We start from the raw sequence: 21,540 nt of genomic DNA, 5'->3' as shown, positions 1-21,540 counted from the left end.
AAAACACACATGGACCTCACATTGTAGACCTCAATGCGCCTAGCTTCATGTGATCATTGGCCACTCTTTGGGAAGCCTTGCTTATGAGATTTCTCCAGAGCTTTCATTGAAATGAGCATCCTCACCATTTAATGGTTCCTGAATGAAGTGAAACCCACAGTGCCTTCAACTTCATCCTTGAAAAATGGCTAGATAAATACGGTGAAATTTTTTTAAATTTCCATGACCAGGTGGCACTGGAGAAACTTTGGATATCCTGTTGCTGACTATGAGTATACTAGACAGTGCCTGATGGACTGGGTTTCAAGAAAATGGTGTAGAGCAGAGATGCCAGTAATTTGGAGACTGCTGAGTAGTGGGCATAGAGCTGCAGTCGGCAGGTGTGTGATAAATCATCTGTTTTGGGGCCATGTGGATCTTCCTTTGGCTTCCAAATTGCTTGTGACTGACATGGTGCAGCAAGCAGACCCTTATATGTAAAGGCGTATTTTTATTTGGAGAGGTTTCAGGGCAATGTTCAGAATCACGTTGCTATGGTCAAGAGGCAAGCTATTTGGAATAGAACCTTGGTGGGTGCATTCTCCTGCGGACCCTGACCCACCACACTTGAGAAACTCCCTCCAACACTTTGTCCCAGTTGGACTCCTTGTATTTTGTGAAGAAAATACCAAACTACCAGTGCAGCAGCAATAAACACCACAAAATGTGGAGGATGACCAAATGGCTTCACAGTCCACACGGGGAGACACTTAGCCCCCAGTGACCACAGTTTACCTACAAAGATTGAATTCAGCACTGCTGACTCATGTTCATTGGAACATAAGAAACCATGTCCTCCAGGTCACATAGATGCAGACCCAGCTTTGATGCTCTCATTACAAAGGAATCTAAACCTCCTGACAACAACATATATTTCAAGTGCCCAACCTCAGAGGCAGTTTCTGAAGAAGTCTTTAGGCCAGCAGAGCTCCATATTTGTGGAGTGTTTACCCTGTCCCTTACTTTAGTAAACTACTCTACCACCTCCAAGGTTGTGAACTTTTGAGCATATTAAATTCCAGCTATGTATTCCCAGATTTTCGAACTCTTCTCCTCTAATGATGAATTACTTGGGGCGAGGGTAATGTCAAGGCATTGTTCTGGATGACAGTGAAATATTTCTCCATGTGTTTTTTTTTTAATTATTTTATTTCATATTATTATTTTATTTTTTTAATTGGGTGTTCAAAACATTACAAAGCTCTTGACATATTATATTTCATACATTAGATTCAAGTGGGTTATGAACTCCCATTTTTATCCCAAGTACGGATTGCAGAATCATATCTGTTACACATCCGCATTTTTATAATGCCCTATTAGTAACTGTTGTATTCTGCTACATTTTCTATCCTCTACTATCCCTGCTCCCCTCCCATCTTCCCTCTCTACCCCATCTACTGTAATACATTTATATCTTTGTTTATTTTCCCATTCCCCTCACAACCTCTTATATGTAATTTTGTGTAACAATGAGGGTCTCCCTCCATTACCATGCAATTTCCTTTATCTCTCTCTTTCTGCCCCCCACCTCATGTCTCTGTTTAATGTTGATCTTTTCTTCCTGCTCTTCCTCCCTGCTCTGTTGTTAGTTGCTCTCATTATATCAAAGAAGACATTTTTATTTGTTTTTTAGGGTTTGGCTAGCTTCACTAAGCATAATCTGCTCTAGTGCCATCCATTTCCCTGCAAATTCAATGATTTTGTCATTTTTTAAGGACGCATAATACTCAATGGTGTATAAATACCACATTTTTTTATCCATTCATCTACTGAAGGGCATCTGGGTTGGTTCCACAGTCTAGCAATTTTGAATTGTGCTGCTATGAACATCGATGTGGCAGTATCCCTGTAATATGCTCTTTTAAGGTCTTCAGGGAATAGTCTGAGAAGGGCAATAGCTGGGTCAAATGGTGGTTCCATTCCCAGCTTTCCCAGGAATCTCCATACTGCTTTTCAAATTTGCCACAACAGTTTGCAGTCCCACCAGCAATGTATAAGAGTACCCTATTCTCCACATCCTCGCCAGCACTTGTTGTTGTTTGACCTCATAATGGCTGCCAATCTTACTAGAGTAGGATGGTATCTTAGGGTGGTTTTAATTTGCATTTCTCTGACTGCTAGAGATGGTGAGCATTTTTTCATGTACTTACTGATTGATTGTATGTCCTCCTCTGAGAAGTGTTGGTTCAGGTCCATGGCCCATTTTTTGATTGGGTTATTTATCATCTTATTGTCTAATTTTTTGAGTTCTTGGTATACTCTGGATATTAGGGCTCTATCTGAAGTGTGAGGAGTAAAAATTTGTTCCCATGATTTAGGCTCCCTATTTACCTCTCTCATTTTTTTATCCTGCTGAGAAAAAAAACTTTTCAGTTTAAGTAAGTTCCATTTGATGATTGTTGTTATTAACTCTTCTGCTATGGGTGTCCTGTTAAGGAATTTGGAGCCCGACCCCACATTATGTAGATCAGAGCCAACTTTTTCTTCTATCAGATGCAGAGTCTCTTATTTGATATCTAGCTCCTTGATCCACTTTGTGTTAACTTTTGTGCATGGCAAGAGGAGGGGATTCGGTTTCATTTTGTTGCATATGGATTTCCATTTTATACAAAACCATTTGTTGAAGTTGCTATATTTCCTCTATTGCATGCTTTTAGCTCCTTTATAAAATATAGCATAGTTGTAGCTTTGTGAATTAGTCTTTGTGTCCTCTATTCTGTACCCATTGGTCAACCCGCCTGTTTTGGTACCAGTGCCATGCTGTTTTTGTTACTATTGCTCTGTAGTATAGTTTTAAGTCTGGTATCTCTATATCGCCTGATTCACACTTCCTGCTAGAATTGCTTTTGCTATTCTGGGTCTTATATTTTTCCATATGAATTCCATGATTGCTTTATCTATTTCTACAAGAAATGCCTTTGGGATTTTGATTGGCATTGCATTAAACCTATAGAAAACTTTTGGTAATTTCGCCATTTTGATGATGTTAGTTCTGCCTATCCAGGAACAGGGTATATTTTTCAATCTTCTAAGATCTTCTTCTATTTCCCTTTTTAGGGTTCTGTAGTTTTCATTGTATAAGTCTTTCACCTTTTTTGTTAGGTTGATTTTCAAGTATTTAATTTTTTTGACGATATTGTGAATGGAGTGTTTTTCCTCATTTCTGTTTCAGAAGTTTTGTCGCTGATATACAGAAATGCCTTTGATTTATGCGTTTTGATTGTATATCCTGCCACTTTGCTGAATTCATTTATTAGTTCTAGTAGTTTTTTTTGTAGACCCCTTTGGGTTTTCTATGTATAGAATCATGTCACCAGGAAATAGTGATAATTTACGTTCTTATTTTCCTATTTTTATGCCTTTGATTTCTTTCGTCTGTCTAATTGCTCTGGCCAGTGTTTCGAGAACTATATAGAATAGAACTGGTGACAGAGGGCATCCCTGTCTTGTTCCAGATTTTAGAGGGAATGCCTTCAATTTTTCTCCATTCATAATGATGCTAGCCTGAGACTTAGCATAGATAGCTTTTACAATGTCGAGGTTAGTTCCTGTTATCCCTATTTTTCTAATGTTTTGAACATAAAGTGATGCTGTACTTGGTCAAATGCTTTCTGCATCTATCGAGATGATCATATGGTTCTTATCTTTAAGTCTATTGATGTGATGATTAACATTTATTGATTTTCGTATATTGAACCATCGTTGCATCCCAGGGATGAATCCTACTTGATCCTGGTGAAAAATTTTTTTGATGTGCCTTTGTATTCGATTAGGCAGATATTTATTGAGGATTTTTGCATCTAGGTTAATCAGATATATTGGTCTGTAGTTCTCTTTCTTTGAGTTGTCTTTTTCTGGTTTTGGAATTAGGGTGATGTTGGCCTCATAAAGTGAATTTGGCAGAGCTCCCTCTTTTTCTATTTCCTGAAATAACTTGAAAAGTATTGGTGTAAATTCTTCTTCAAAGGTTTTGTAAAACTCCACTGTATAGCCATCCGTTCCTGGGCTTTTCTTGGTTGGTAGTCTTTTGATTGCTTCTTCTATTTCATCCATTGATATTGGTCGGTTTAAATTGTGTGTATCCTCCTGACTCAGTTTGGGCAAATCATATGACTTAAGAAATTTATCGATGTCTTCACTATTTTCTATTTTATTGGAATAATGATTTTCAAAATAATTTCTAATTATTTGATGTGCCTTTGTATTCGATTCGCCAGAATTTTATTGAGGATTTTTGCATGTAGGTTCATCAGATATATTGGTCTGTAGTTTTGTTTCTTTGAGGTGTCTTTTTCTGATTTCGGAATCAGCGTGATGTTGGCCTCATAGAATGAATTTGGCAGAGCTCCCTCTTTTTCTCTATCCTGAAATAACTTGAAAAGTATTGGTATTAGATCTTCTTTAAATGTTTTGTAAAACTCCGCTGTATAGCCATCCGTTCCTGGGCTTTTCTTGGTTGGTAGTCTTTTGATTGCTTCTTCTGTTTCATCCATTGACATTGGTCTGTTTAAATTGTGTGTATCCTCCTGACTCAGTCTGGGCAAATCATATGACTTAAGAAATTTGTTGATGTCTTCACTCTATTCTATTTTATTGGAATATAGGTTTTCCAAATAATTTCTAATTGTCTTCTGTATTTCGGAAGCATCTGTTGTAATATAGCCTTTTTCATCCCATATGTTAGTAATTTGAGTTCTCTCTCTTCTTCTCTTCATTAGCATGGCTAAGGGTCTGTCGAACATATATATTTTTTCGAAGAACCACCTTTTAGTTTTGTTAATTTTTTCAATAGTTTCTTTTGTTTCAATTTCGTTGATTTCTGCTCTGATTTTAATTATTTCTTGCCTTCTGCTACATTTTCTGTTGTTTTGCTCTTCCTTTTCTAGGGCTTTGAGTTAAAGTGTGAGCTCATTTATTTGTTCGGTTTTACTTTTTTTCAGGAATGACCTCCAGGCAATGAATTTCCCTCTTAAAACTGCTTTCATTGTGTCCCATAGATTCCGATATGTTGCGTCTGTATTTTCATGTATCTCTAAGAATTTTTTGATTTCCTCCTTTATATCTTCTCTAACCCACTGATCATTCAGTAACATATTGTTCATTTTCCATGTGATGTAGAATTTTTCCTTCCTTCTTTTATCATTGATTTCCAGTTTCATTCCATTATGATCAGATAAAATGCATGGTATTATCTCCACACCTTTATATTTACTGAGGGTTGCCCTATGGCATCATATATTGTCTATTTTTGAGAAGGATCCATGTGCTGCTGAGAAAAAAAGTATATCCACTTGATGATGGTTGATATATTCTATATATGTTAGTTACATGTAGGTTATTGATTGTGATATTGAGTTCTATACTTTCTTTATTCAACTTTTGTTTGGAGGATCTGTCCAATGATGATAGATGTGTGTTGAAGTCACCCATAATTATTGTGTTGTGGTCTATTTCATTCTGGAGCTTGAGGAGAATTTGTTTCATGAACAACGTAGCACCATTATTTAGTGCGTAAATATTGAAAATTGTTATGTCTTGTTAGTGAATGGTTCCTTTTAACAGTATATAATGTCCTTCCTTATCCCTTTTGATTAACTTAGTCTTGAAGTCGATTTTATTCGATATGAGGATGTCCACCCCTGCTTGTTTATGAGGATAAGTGTGCATGGTGTATTTTCTCCCAACCTTTCACCTTCAGCCTGTGTGTCTTTGCATTTCAGATGTGTCTCCTGGAGGCAACATATTTTTGGATTTGTTTATTTAATCCAAGTTACCAGCCTATGTCGCTTTATTGGAGACTTTAAGCCATTTACATTCAGAGTTACTATTGATGTATGGTTTGTATGCCAGCCATGTTTGATTATTTATATTTTTTTTTAATTTAGTTTGTTTCTCCATGACAAGCTTTCACCCTGCCTCTGTCATTACCAAGGTACTTCCCACTGATGGTTTTGGTTGTTGTTTTTCATTTCTTTCTTGTGTAGTGTTTTGCTCAAGACGCTTTGCAATGCTTGTTTTCTGGCTTCAAATTCTTTTAGCTTTTGTTTATCATGAAAGATTCTTATTTCATTGTTGGAACTGATGGTTAATTATGCTGGATACATAATTCTTGGTTGGCATCCATTGTCTTTCAGTGTTTGATATACATTTTTCCAGGATCTTCTCGCTTTCAGCGTCTGTGATGAAATATCCATTGTTAACCTTATTTGTTTACCACGGAATGTATTCTGCCTCCATTGTCTTGTAGATTTATTATTTTCTCTTTGTTCTGTATATTGGATATCTTCATAACAATGTGTCTTGGCATTGGTCTACTGTGATTTTGTGTGCTCTTGTCCTGTATGCATCTACAATTTGTATATCCATTTCCTTTTTTATTTCTGGAAAGTTTTCTGTAATTATTTCATTCAGCAGTTTTCTCATTCCCTTGGTTTGAGTCTCTGTACCTTCCTCTATCCTGATGACTCGTAAGTGTGTTTTTTTTTATGTTATCCCAAATCTCTTGGATGTTTTTCTTGTGATTTTTTTGCCAGCCTTTCTGAGTTGGCTGGACTCGTTTCAAGATGATATATTTTGTCTTCATTATCTGACCTTTTGGCTTTTACTTGCTCCACTCTGTTATTGATACTCTAAATGGAGTTCTTAATTTGGTTTATCATTTCCTTCATTTCTAGAATTATTGTTTGATTTTTTTATAATCTCTATCCTCTGATAAAGATGCTTAACTTTTTCTTTTATCTGTTTATGTAATTCATTTTCAATGTTTTCTTTTACTGTTTGGATTTTCTGTCTCGTATCCTCTTTAAGTTTCCATTCCATCTGTCTAAGGTATTCCTTGAGTTCTTTATATGACCATTTTTCTGATGACTCTAGGTCCTCCTGAATATTTAGGGTGTCCTTCGTGGTTTGTACTCCTTTTCTTCCTTGCTTGTTTATGCTGCTCATGTTACTTCTTGTTCTGTTTGACTGCTTAGTTACTGTTTACTCTTATAAATTTATTTGATGCTTGGGAGGAAAGATTTTAGAAGGGAAGGAAAAAAGTCACTAAAGAGAATGAGAGTAGGCAGGTAGAATGCAAGGAATGGGAAATAAGAAAATTGAAAAGAAATGAAAAGACAATAGAAAAAATAGAAAATAAAGAAAGAAAATGATTTTTTAAAAAAATGATTATGATAATATAAAATTAAAATTAAAATTTTAAAAAATAATAATAACAAAAGAAAAAATTTAAAAAAATTAAAAACATTTTAAAAAAGTTAAAGAACAGCAACAAAAAAATGAAAATAAAAGAAAACAAAAAAAACAAAAACAAAAAAAACAAACTAATATAATAATAATAATAATAATAAATGCAGTCATAGATTGCAATAAACTTTTTTTCCATTAGGCAGAGCTGTGCCCACTGGGCCAAGCTTCTCCTTTCAATAGGTGGGAACCAATCACTGTGCAGCAGCTATTCCTCCCACACTGGGTGGGTGTCCAATCCTGAGTGCTAAGGGCCTTCTTTTGTGTTTCCTCAAGCCAGGCCCCACTCACCTGTGACACTCACCACAATACTGGCTACATGCCAGGTCTGCTGCTCCTAGGAGCCCTGTTTTCATGAATGCCTGGGCACAATCTCCCTGTTTGTCTCCCTCAGACCCTAAGTTTGTAGAGCTTAGGCCTGAGAACCCCCAGCGAATTTGCTTGCACTCCGGAAGCCATGCCCCCGGAAGCTGGAGCAAGCGACTTCAGTTTTCAGCACTGGTGGGAGCGGTGGCCTGGAGGTCTGCACCACGAGTCCCGTGCCACTCCTAATTCCCTCGGTCTGGATATTGCGCTCAAGGGAGAGCTGGGAGGGGCTCTTAAGATTTCCCCACAAGTTCGCAAATTTATAGGAATTTGCTTCACTTTCAATCACTTCCTGCTTCAGGACACATGTATTCTTCCATGTTTCTTGACAGGTCTTTTCATGAGACTTCTTTCAAGACACATGACTTTCAATTTCCATAATCACTCTTGAAGCAAAACTCACATAAACTTTATGATAAATTATAACTCTGATATTACCATTAGATGTATAACTGGTTGGAATTAATGATTGCATACCAATATAGGATTTCTTATATATTTTCAGATAAAAATTCAATCCATTATTTAAAGTGAAAAGAGTTATATTATTTATTCACAGTATGGTCTATTCATGCATTATCTCTATATTCATAGACGCAGTGTACACTTCTTTATACCCCCAATACTAATTTATACGTCTTCAAAATATTGCTCCCTGAAATGGTGGAAGAAATACTCATGTCACCTGATCTACTTATACATTTAATCACAGAAATATTCAGAACACAAAATGCAAAGGTCACACTTATGTTTGTACCAAAGCCTAAAAGGAAAGTAAACATGGATTACTAAAAACATCCATGTCCATGTTGCCTAATGCTGTCAAATGTCAATCCTATTGGTGACTACATATTTGTTTTTTCTTAAGATTATATATTCAAACTCAACCCTACTGAAAATGTCTAATCCTATCCCTCACTTTATACATTGCCTGATTTCATTATGGCTCTATTTCTATCTGTTTCCTACATATTTTCCCCAGTTCATCATTGTGACTGACTCTTCACATGTGCTGACATTTACATTCACACTCTAATCGATAACCTATTGCTAATAAACTTTTGTTCCTAATCCTATACTCATTCTTTTTGTAAACCTACCGACTATCTTCCTAATCCGACCGACTATCCTTTTTTGACTGGTTGTTCTCTTCTACATTCAATCAAGCAAGGTACAAGGTCTTATGCCATTGTATATTGATCTATCTGAGACCTCTGTGCAGAATGCAATTCAATGCTAAGTATCACAATCAAGGGTCCAATGCCCTTCTGGGCTTCAAATGTTACCTAGATTTCTGGTTTCACACTTATATTTCACATATATATTCTGGTAAATATCACAGTTTCAAATACCATTATTTATTCTGCAGGATGATTCCTAAACTAAATCCAACATGTTATTGACCCTAAACATACACTGTTCCCTCAATCTAACTTTACAGAAGAGCAGGGACAGAGTTGGTCTTACAATACAGGAATGTAGGGGATCTTCCACCTGCTGAGAACCTCAAAGGTCCATGCAGACATGATCCCTGGAAAAGAGGTAGGCAGCTATGAAGTACCTGAGAGAGCAAAAGTCATCTTCCATGGCAAACAACCTTGTCAGGATGAAGGGGTGTGTCTGAATCAGCCACTTTCTTCTTAATGTAGAGAAGATGGACCAAACAAGGTCTGTGTGGAGAGCTGTTCCCGTGTGCCTATGGTTGATATGCCATTCTAACTTGTGACAGTGTCACAGGAAGTAGGGGCAGCCTCCATCTCATGGGACCCTTGGAAGCAACTATTAGGACAAAGTGTTTGCCAAGGCATTGACCTATTCAGTTCCTGAAGGAAGTGACCTACCTTACTTCTTTGGTGATGGAACTCTCTGAACTTGGGATCCAGGAAGCCAGGCATCCAGAGCCAGTCCCAGTCCCAGTCCCAGTGGGCTCACTTGTTTAGTTTTACTAATGACAGATTCTGTCTTTTTTGGTACCTACTGATGTGAGGATGTCCAAATGCCAGGAGAGCTCTGAAGACGGGCCTTTCCTTAGTAACTAGGTAGTGGCTCACCGCTGGCTCCTAACAACTTCACAGAGTTGGCCAAGGAGACCAGATCTGACACAGTACAGGCCATTTCGGGGGAATATAGTAGGGCCCGCCAGTCAGAGGACACTCTGGATATTCACAGACTTACTTGGGGAAGGAGGTGCCTTTGTGTTTGTGGGTGTGAGTTTGTGGTTTTGTCTCATTTTCTTAGAATAGGTAGAAAAGCTGGTATGTCTGGTTTGCAGTGGACTGTTTCTAGATAGTCGTTTGACAAGGCAAGTGTTTCTATGTCTGTGTATAACACTGTGTCCGTGGTTGTAGACATTAGAAAAGAGAATGCATCAATGAATGTGTCCTGTCTAGTAGAAAGCTTCCCAGCATTCATCCTGCCCAATTTATGACTGCACTGCAGGTTGCCTTATCGATGGGCAACACCTAATATCTTCCTAAGTTTCAGATTTCTTCCTGAATTCTGACCAATCTGCAGAATAGTCTCATGGTTTTGTGTCCAAGATAGGTACCACCCCAAGCTCTGTCACATGGCCATGTACTGAATAGCTGAAGGTAATGGCGAGCATCATAGAAAACTCAGATATCAGTGTGACCAGGTAAGTCTCAGTGGAGAAACCATGTTTTGTGCCTTTTGCTTACCTATTTTTCTGTTTCACTGAATGACAGGAAGGTCTTTGCCTCAGGCCACCCATTTGTGAAGCATGAAAAAAACAGTTTTCATATGGAAATGATTGGGCATCACCTGTGGCTCTTTGCTTAATTGCTTTGAAAGGGATGTGTCTGAATCAGCCTCTTGGCCCTCTGTGAGGCTGTGGCTTAGATTCTCAGCACCTGATGGATATAAAGAAAGATCCCATGTGTGCATCCAAAACCAAAATGTCAAAATTCAGTCATTGTGGATGATGTCTCTCTCCTTCCTCTATTAGGTTGCAGACAATCATCAAGTGAGTATAGGGATCCTTTGGGTCAAATGAGTTTTTCAAAGCCATGCAGAGGTGCGTGGGTTTTCTCATGATTCCACTTCACATAAAGAATCTAAACCCCACAGTCAGTAGGCCTCAAATTGGAGAAGCAGAGCAGTTGTAATGGCAGGCCTATTTGAACACTCCTGGTTCACAGGTATGGTGTCCAGGCCACCCTGACTTTAGGCAAATGAGGGCCAAGGGAGCTTATTTTGGACACTCTCTTGCGCTGTACCCCTCATGGAAATCTCCAGCCAGAGGTTATAATGAGGGTCTATGTGGAAGAAGATGAGGGCCATGTGGGAATGTTTTGGTTTTAATTTTGGTCATTTGTGTGGCAGTTGGAAGGGATGACTGGGTCCACCTCGGCTTGTACTCTGGTGTAATACTCCTTAGAGACTGAGTTGTAGAACTGACCTCAGAGAAGTATTGCCATGGATTGTGTGGGAATGTTAGGAGGCCACGCATGAGAGTCGCCCTTTGACACTGAGATCTAGGCCAAGGGTGGCTTTCCACAGAACACTGAGAATCTCAGCCAGGATATCACATGATTTTATTCTGAAAAACTTGGCAGCCATAGTTGAGAGTCAAAACACACATGGACCTCACATTGTAGACCTCAATGGTCCTGGCTTCTTGTGACCTTTTGGCAACTATTTGGGATGCCTTGCCTGTGATTGTTCTCCAGAGCTTTTATTGAAATGAGCTTCCTTAACATTTAATGGTTCCTGAATGAATTGAAACCCACAGTGACTACAACTTCTTCCTTGAATAATGGCTAGATAAATACCATGAAATTTTTGAAATTTCCATGACGAGGTGGCACTGGAAAACCTTTGGATGTCCTGATGCTGATCATAGTATACCAGACAGTGCCTTGATTGACAGGGTTTCATGAGAATGGTGAAGAACAGAGATGCCAGTTAGTTGTCGCCTACTGATTAGTGGGCCTAGAGCAGTGGTGGACAGATGTGTGACAAAACATCTGTGGTGGGGCCACGTGGATCTGCCATTGGCTTCCAAATGGCTTGTGACTGATATGGTTACAGCCAACAGACCCAATAGGTAAAGGCATCTTGTTATATGGAGAGGTTTCTGGGAAATGTTCAGAATCAGGTTGCTATGATCAAGGGGGCAAGCTATGTGGGATAGAAGCCTGGTTATTGCATTCTCCTGCAAACCCTCACCCACCACACGTGACTAAACTCCCTCCAGCAATGTGTCCCAATTGAACTCCTTTATTTCGTGAAGCAAATACCAAACTCCCAATGCAACAGCAAGAAACACCACTAAAAGTGGAGGATGAACAAATGTCTTCCCAGTTAACACAGGGAGAAACTTACCCCAGTGTCCACAGTTTAGCTACAAAAAAAGAATTCAGCACTGCTGCCACATGTTCAATGAAAAATAAGAAACCATGTCTTACAGGTCACATATATGCAGAACCAGCTTTGATGGTCTCTCTACAAAAGAACTAAATCTCCTGAAAACAACATATATTTCAAGTGACCAACCTCAGAGGTAGTTTCTCAAGAATTCTTTCGGCCAGCAGAGCTCCATGTTTGAGGAGTGTTTACCTTTTGCCTTACTTTTTTGAACTCTGCTACCACCTCCAAGGTTGTGAACTCCTGAGCATATTCCATTCCAGATATGTATTCACAGATTTTCTAACTCTTCTCCTCTAACTGTGTCTTACTTTGGTAAAAGATAATGTCAAGGCATTGTTCTGGATGAGAGTGGGAAGATTTTGGGTAGCACATATTTGCATAGGCATTGGATACATTTTTCAATTTCCCTTCAAAATACTGAATCTCTGACCCTAACCAATTCCCAACTAGACTCTGACTACTAATCCTAATATGATGGAGAAAAATAACAAAAAGCAGAAAAGAAGTACAAGCAGTTCAGAGGAGGCAAGGTGTATACTAGGACTTGCCTTTTGCATAATATAGGGTAGGAGTTATAAATCTTGCAAATTTTTTTTGAAATAGTTCTCCATGAGTTTTTAAAGTTAACAAATATGTGAATTCCTTTCTCCCTTTCTCTGTAGCCTATTAAGCACATGTATTTTTATATGCACATATGGATTTCTACCTGGTACCACACGTACATTCTTGTGAGGTGATTGACTTGGCAGATACAAATTGTGAGAAGAGATCACTCCTTGTAAATGCTGTTGGAACTGAAATTTCAAACTATGGGTGAACTTTCTAGTTGAACAACATTATACATAAATCCATGTTCAGTATAATGAATATTTTTGGATCTGTGTATGATATATATTTCATGATGAATTTTGATTGGCATATATATATTGCTAGTTTTTAATGTCTCTCTCTCTCTCTGTATATATATATATATATATATATATATATATACATACTCTTCAGATTTTTCAAAATATGTAATATATGTGACTTATTATACACTCCCTAAATTCATTCATATTCATTTATGTGGATTTATAATCAACTTTTCACAAGATTATTTTCTAAAATATTCATCCACCTGAAATTCATATTTGTTTCCTATTACTGACAACTAACTTCAGTGAATGGTGTATACAAATCCTAATATTTCTACAGTAACTGACCCAGTTTAACATCAACGCAAGCAGATTCCTATGGGACATGATATATATTTTGACATTCATATTTATTCAACAATGGGTCATTATTATTTCTTCAGTTTATGCACATCATAGTATATATATTTCATCCAAAATTTCAAAAATATATAGGAATTTGTTTCTCTTTCAATCACTTCCTGCTTCTGAACACATGTATTCCTCCATGTTGCTTTACTGGTATTTTCATGAGACTTCTTTCCAAACACATTATTTTCGATTTCCAAAATCAATTTTGAAGCGAAACTCACACACTCTTCATGAAAATCCTAATACTAATATTATCATTGATGTATAACTGGTTGTAATGAATGTCTGTATATCAATATTTGATTTCCTGTATATTTTCAGATATCAATTCAATTCATTATTTATAGTTGAATGAGTATATGTTTTATTCAGAGTATGTTCTATTCATGCATTATCTGTATATTCATAGAAACAGGGTACAACTCTTTGTACCCCCAATACTAATTTATACGTCTTCAAAATATTGCTCCCAGAAATGGTGGAAGATATACTCATGTCACCTGATCTACATATATATTTTATCACAGTAATATTATGGACACAAAATGCAAAGTTCACACTTATGATTGTACCAAAGCCTAAATGGAAAGTGAGCATGGATTAGTAATAACATCCATGTCCAGGTTGCCTAATGCTCTCAAATGTCAATCCAATTTGTGACTACATATTTGTTTCTTGCTAAGATTATATATTCAACCTCAACCCTGTTGAAAATGTCTAATCCTATAACTCACATTATACTTTGCCTGATTTCCTTTTGTCTCAATTGATATTTACTTTCATACATATTTTCCCCAGTTCATCATTGTGAATGACTCTTCACATGTGCTGACATTTACATTCACTCTCTACCCGAAACCCTATTGCTAAAAAACTTTTGGTCCAAATCCTATACTCACTCTTCTTTCTAAACCTTCTGACTATCTTCCTAATCCTGCCGATTATCCCTTTTTGACTGCATGTTCTCTTCAACATTCAATCATCCAAGGTAAAGATCCTATGCCATTGTATAGCGATTAATCAGAGACATCTGTGCAGAACATAATTCAAAGCTAAGTATCCTACCCAAGGGCCCAATACACTTCTGGGCTTCAAAACTTACTTAGATTTGGGTTTTCAAACTTATATTTCACCTTTATATTCTTTTAAATATCGCAGGTTCCCAATAACATTATTCATCCCGCAGAATGATTCCTAACCGAAATCGAACCTGTTATTAACCCTAACCATACGCTGTTCCCTCAATCTAACTTTACAGAGGAGCAGGGACAGAGTTGGTCTTACAATACAGGAATGTAGGGGATCTTCCACCTGCTGAGAACCTCAAAGGTCAATGCAGAAATGATCCTTGGAGAAGTTGTAGGCAGCTATGTAGTACCAAAGAGAGCAAAAGTCTTCTGACATGGTAAAGAACCTGGACAGGATGAAAGGATGTGTCTGAATCAGCCTCTCTCTTCTTAATGTAGAGAAGATGGACCAAAGCATGCCTGTATGGAGAGAAGTTCCCCGGTGCATATGGTTGATATACCATTCTAACTTGTGACAGTGTCACAGAAAGTAGGAACAGCCTCCATCTCATGGGACCCTTGGCAGCAACTGCTAGGACAAAGTGGTTGCCAAGGCAGTGACCTCATTCATTTCATGAAGAAAGTGACTTCACCTAACTTACTTGGTGATGGAACTCTCTGAACTTGGGATCAAGGAAGCCAGGCATCCAGAGCCAGTCCCAGTCACAGTCCCAGTGGGATCACATGTTTGGTTTTACCAAGGGCAGAGAGTCTTTTTTTGGTACCTACTGATGTGAGAATGGCCAAATGCCAGGACAGCTCTGAAGAGGGTCCTTTCCTAAGAAAGCAGGTAGTTGGTCATCGCTGGTTCCTGACAACTTCACAGATTTGGCCACGGAGACCAGATCTGAGACATGGCAGGCCAGTTCGGGGTAACAATATGGTCCACAGACAGAGGATACTCCGGATAATCACAGACATATTGGGGGAAGGAAGTGCCTTTGTGGGTGTGGGTGTGAGTTTGTGGTTTTGTCTCATGTTCTGAGAATAGGTAGGAAAGGCGGTTTGTTTGGTTTGGAGTGGACTGTTTCTAAAAACTCGTTTGAAAAGGTGAGTGTTTCTATATCTGTGTATCTCACTGTGTCCGTGGTTGTAGACATGAGAAAAGAGAATGCATCAATGGATATGTCCTGTCTAGAAGAAAGTTTTCCAGCATTCATCCTACCCAATTTATGACTGGACTGCAGGTTGCCTTATGGATGGGCCACCCCTACTATCATCCTAAGTTTCTGTTTTCTTCCTAAATTTTGGCCACTACCCAGAATAGGCTCATGGTTTTGTGTCCAAGATATGTAACACCTCCAAGCTCTGTGACATGGCCATGTACTGGATAGCTGAATGGAATGGCGAGCATCTCAGGAAACTCAGATATCAGTGTGACCAGGAAAGTCTCAGTGGAGAAACACTGTTGTGGGCCTTCTGCTTACCTATTTTTCTGTTGCCCTGAATGTCAGGAAGGTCCTTACCTCAGGCCACTCCTTTTTGAAGCCTGAAGTAAACAGTTTTTAAATGCAAATGAATGGGCATCACCTGTGGTGCTTTGCTTAATTGCTTTCGAAAGGGATGTTTCTGAATCAGCCGCTTGGCTCTGGGTCAGGCTATGGATTAGATTCTCAGCACCTGATGGATATAAAGAAAGTTCCCATGTGTGTATTGAAAACAAAAATGGTAAAAATATCAGTCATTGTGCATGAATTTTCCTGCCTTCCTCTGTTAGGTTCCTGACCTCCATCAAGTGAGAATAGGATCCTCTGGGTCAAATGAGTTCTTTGAACTCCTGCACAAGTGCTTGGGTTCTCCCATGATGCCAAATCACATAAAGAATCTATACCTGACAGTCAGTAGGCCTCAAATTGGAGAAGCAGAGCAGTATTAAAGGCAGGCCTATTTGATCACTCCTGGTTTACAGAAAGGGTGTCAAGGCCACGCTCACTTTAGGCAAATGACGGGCAAGGGTGCATATTTTGGACATTGTCTTGGGCTGCGCTCCTAATGGAAACCTCCAGCAAGAGTTTATGATGAGTGTCTATATGGAAGAAGATGAGGGTCATGTGGGAAAGTTTTGGTTTCAATTGTTGTCATTTGTGTGGCGGTTGGAAGAGATGACTGGGTCCACATGGGCTTGAACTCTGGTGTGATTCTCCTTCGAGACTGAGTTCTGGAACTGACCTCAGAGAAGTATTGCCATTAATTGTGTTGGGATTGTAGGAGGACACGCATGAGAGTCACCCTTGAAACCTGAGATTGGGCCCTGGGTGGCTTTCCACAGAGCACTGAGAATCTCAGCCAGGATATCACATGATTTTATTCTAAAAGACTTGGCAGCTATAGTTAAGAGTCAAAACACACATGGACCTCACATTTTAGACCTCAATGGGCCTGTCTGCATGTGACATTTTGACCACTCTTTGGGAAGCCTTGCCTGTGAGAGATCTCCAGAGCTTTCATTGAAATGAGCTTCCTCACCATTTCATGGTTCTTGGATGAATGGAAACCCCAAAGTGCCTCCAACTTCATTCTTGAACAATGGATAGATAAATACGATGAAATTTTTGAAATTCCCAATGACCAGGTGGCATTGGAGAACCATTGGATGTCCTATTGCTGCTCATGAGTGTACAAGACAGTGCCTTGATTGACTGGATTTCTTGACAATGGTGTAGAACAGAGATGCCAGTAAGTTGGAGCCTGCTGAGTAGTGAGCCTAGAGCAGTGGTGTGCAGTTGTCTGATAATATATTTGTGGTGTGGCCATGTGGGTGTGTCATTGGCTTCCAAATGGCTTGTGACTGATTTGGTGCAGCCAGCAGAAAATTATATGAAAAGGCATCTGGTTATATGGACAGGTTTCAGGGCAATGTTCAGAATCAGGTTGCTATGGTCAAGGGAGCAAGCAATGTGGGATAGAAGCCTGGTTGGTGCATTCTCCTGAAGACCCTGACCCACCACACCTTACAGGACTCCCACCAGCACTGTGACCCATTTGAAATCCTTGTATGTTGTGAAGCAAATACAAAACACCCAGTGCAGCTGCAAGAAACACCACGAAAATTGGAGGATGACCAAATGGCTTCAAAGTCCTCACAGGGAGACACTTAGCCCCCAGTGGCCACAGTTTATCTACAAAGAGAGAATTCATCACTGCTTCCTCATGTTCATTAGAAAATAAGAAACCATATCCTCCAGGTCACATAGATGCAGACCCAGCTTTGATGGTCTCCGTACACAGGGAGCTAAAGCTCCTGACAACAACATATACTTCAAGTGCCCAACCTCAGAGGCAGTTTCTCAAGAAGTCTTAATGCCAGCATAGCTCCATGTTTGTGGAGTGTTTACACTGTCCCTTACATTTGGAAACTCCTCTACCACCTCCTGAACATTTTCCATTCCAGGTATGTATTCACAGATTTTCTAACTCTTCTTCTCTAATTGTGTCTTACTAGGGGCGAAGATATTGTCAAGGCATTGTTCTGGATGAAAGTGGAAATTTTTTGTAGCACATATTTCCATACACATTGGATTCATTTTCCTATTTTCCATTTGAAATACTTAATAACTGACACTAACACATACCCTAATAGACTCTTACTACTAATCCTAATATGATGGAGTAAAATAACCCAAACAGAATAGAAATACAAACATTTCAGAGGAGGCATGGTGTATAGTTAGACTTGGCTTTTGCATGATAAAGTGTAGGTGTTATAAATCTAGTTAATTTTTAATTGAAATAGTTCCATGTGTACTTAAAGTTAACAAATATGTGAATTCCTGTCACCCTTTCTCTGTAGCCTATTCAGCACATGTATTTTTATATGCACATATAGAATTCTACCTGGTACCACAGGTACATTCTTGTGAGGTGGCTGACTTGGCAGATAGAAATTGTGAGAATAGATCACTCCGCCTAAACGCTGTTGAAACTGAAATTTCAAACTATGGGTGAGCTTCCTAGTTGAACAACATTATACATAAATCCATGTTCAGTAAAATGAATATTTTTGGATCTGTGGATGATATATATTTCATGGTGAATTTCGATTGGCATATGTATTGCTAATTTTTAATGTCTGTGTGTGTGTGTGTGTGTGTGTGTGTTAATATATATATATATATATATATATATATATATATATATATATATATATACTCTAAATTTTTTAAAATATAAAATATATGTGTCTTATTATAAACTCCCTAAATTCATTCATATTCATGTATGTGGATTTAGAGTTAACATTTCACAAGATTATTCACGGAAATATTCATCCACCTGAAATACATATTTTTTTCCTAGAAATGAAAACTAACTTCAGTGAATGGTGGATACAAATCCTAATATTTCTACAATAATTGATCCAGTTTCTCATCAATGCAAGTAGATTCCTATGGGACATGATGTGTATTTTGATGTTCATTCTTATTCACCACTGGTATGTTACAATTTCTTCAGTTTATGCACATTATAGGATATATATTTCATCCATACGTTAGCAAAATTATAGGCATTTGTTTCACTTTCAATCATTTTCTGCTTTAGAACACATGTAATCCTCCATGTTTCTTGACTGGTTTGTTTATGAGACTTCATTCCAAACATATTATTTTCGATTTCCATAATCATATTTGAAGCAAAACTCACACACCCTTCATGATAAACTATAACCCTAATATTACTATTAGATGTATTACTGGTTGGAATGAATGATTGTATATCAATATAAGATTTCTTATATATTTTCAGATATCAAATAAATCCATTATTTAAAGTGGAACCAGTTATATTATTTATTCACACTATTGTCTATTCATGCATTGTCTCTATATTCATAGACACAGGGTACACCTCTTTGTAAACCCAATACTAATTTATACGTCTTCAAAATTTTGCTCCCAGTAATGGTGGAAGAAATACTCATGTCATCTGATCTACATATACATTTTATCACAGTAATATTCTGGACACAAAAAGAAAATGTCACACTTATGTTTGCACCAAAGCCTAAATGTAAAGTGAACATGGATTACTAAAACCATCCATGTCAAGTTTGGCTAATGCTCTCAAAAGTCAATCCTATTTGTGACAACATATTTGTTTCTTGCTAAGTTTATATATTCAAACTCAACCCTGTTGAAAATATCTAATCCTATCTCTCACTTTATACTTTTCCTGGTTTCATAATGTCTCTATTTATATCAGCTTTCCTACATACTTTCCACAGTTCATCATTGTGACTGACTCTTCAATTGTGCTGACATTTACATTCACACTCTAATCCAAACCCTATTGCTAAGGAACTTTTTTTCCAAATCCTATACTCACTCTTCTTCTTAAACCTACTGACTATCTTCCTAATTCTACCCATTATCTCTTTTTGACTGGATGTTCTCTTATACATTCAATAATACAAGGTACAGTGTCTAATGCCATTGTATATCGATCTATCTCAGACATCTGTGCAGAACATAATTCAACGCTAAGTATCACACTCAAGGGCCCATCCCCATTCAGCGCTTCAAATCTTATTTAGATTTCTGTTTTCATACATATATTTCACCTATATATACTTATAAATGTCGCAGGTTCCCAGTACCATTATTCATCCAGCAGAATGATTCCTAATTCAAATTGAACATATTATTAACCCTAACCATACACTGTTCCCTCAATCTAACTTTACAGAAGAGCAGGGACAGAGTTGGTCTTACAATACAGGAATATAGGGGATCTTCCACCTCCTGAGAACCTCAAGGTCCATGCAGAAATGATCCCTGGAGAAGATGTAAACAACTATGAAGGACCTGAGAGAGCAAAAGTCAGCATCCATGGCAAACAACCTGGTCAGGATGAAAGGTTGTTTATGAATCAGCCTCTCTCTTCTTATTGTAGAGAAGATGGACCAAACCAGGTTGGTGTGGAGAGCTGTTCCTAGGTGCCTATGGTTGATATACCATTCTACCTTGTGAAAGTGTCACAGAAAGTAGGGGCAGCCTCCATCTCATGGTCGTCTTGGAAGCAACTGTTAGGACAAAGTGGTTACCAAGGCAGTGATCTGATTCAGTTCCTTAAGGAAGTGACCTCACCTCACTTCTTTGTTGATGGAACTCTCTGAACTTGGTATCCAAGAAGCCAGGCACCAAGAGGCAGTACCAATCCCAGTGGTCTCACTTGTATGGATTTACCAAGGACAGAGTCAGTCATTCTTGGTACCTACTGATGTGAGCACAGCCAAAACCAGGAAAGCTCTGAAGAGGGGCTTTTCCTGAGAAAGTAGGTAGTGGCTCACTGCTGGCTCCTGACAACTTCACAGAGTTGGCCAAGGAGACCAGATCTGAGACAGGACAGGCCATTTCATTGGAACATAGTATGGCCCACCAGTCAGAGGACACTCCGGATAGTCACAGACCTACTTGGGGGAAGGATGTGTCTTTGTGGGAGTGGGTGTGGGTTTGTGGTTTTGTCTCATATTCTGAGAATAGGTAGGAATGGCGGTTTGTTTGGTTTGGAGGGAACTGTTTCTAGTAAGTCATTTGACAAGGCGAGTGTTTCTATGTCTGTTTATACCACTGTGTCCCTGGTTGTAGACATTAGAAAAGAAAATGCATCAATGGGTGAGTCCTGTCTAGTAGAAAGCTTCTCAGCTTTCATCCTGCCCAATTCATGAATGGACTGCGGCTTGACTTATCAATGGGGAACACCTGCTAACTTCTTAAGTTCCTGTTTTCTTCCTGAATTGTGTGCACTCTCCAGAATAGGCTCATGGTTTTGTGTCCATGATATGTACCTCCTCAAATCTCTGTGACATGGCCATGTACTGGATAGCTGAAGGGAATGGCGAGCATCTCAGAAAGCTCAGATATCAGTGTGACCAGGAATGCCTCAGTGGAAAAACCCTGCTTTGGACATTTTGCTTACCTATTCTTCTGTTGCCCTGAAAGTCAGGAAGGTCTTTGCATCAGGTGTGTCATGTGGGAGTGTTTTGGTTTTAATTGTGGTCATTTTTGTGGCCGTTGGAAGAAATGACTCTGTCCACCTGGGCTTGAACACTTATGTGATTCCCCTTAGAGACTGAGTTCTGGAACTGACCTCAAAGAAGGATTGCCATGTATTGTGTTGGGATTTTAGGAGGCCACGCATGAGAGTCACACTTGGAAACTGAGATC

Source organism: Callospermophilus lateralis, unplaced genomic scaffold (assembly GCF_048772815.1).
Source record: "Callospermophilus lateralis isolate mCalLat2 unplaced genomic scaffold, mCalLat2.hap1 Scaffold_494, whole genome shotgun sequence".
Taxonomy (NCBI): domain Eukaryota; kingdom Metazoa; phylum Chordata; class Mammalia; order Rodentia; family Sciuridae; genus Callospermophilus; species Callospermophilus lateralis.
This window is presented reverse-complemented; position numbering follows the sequence as displayed.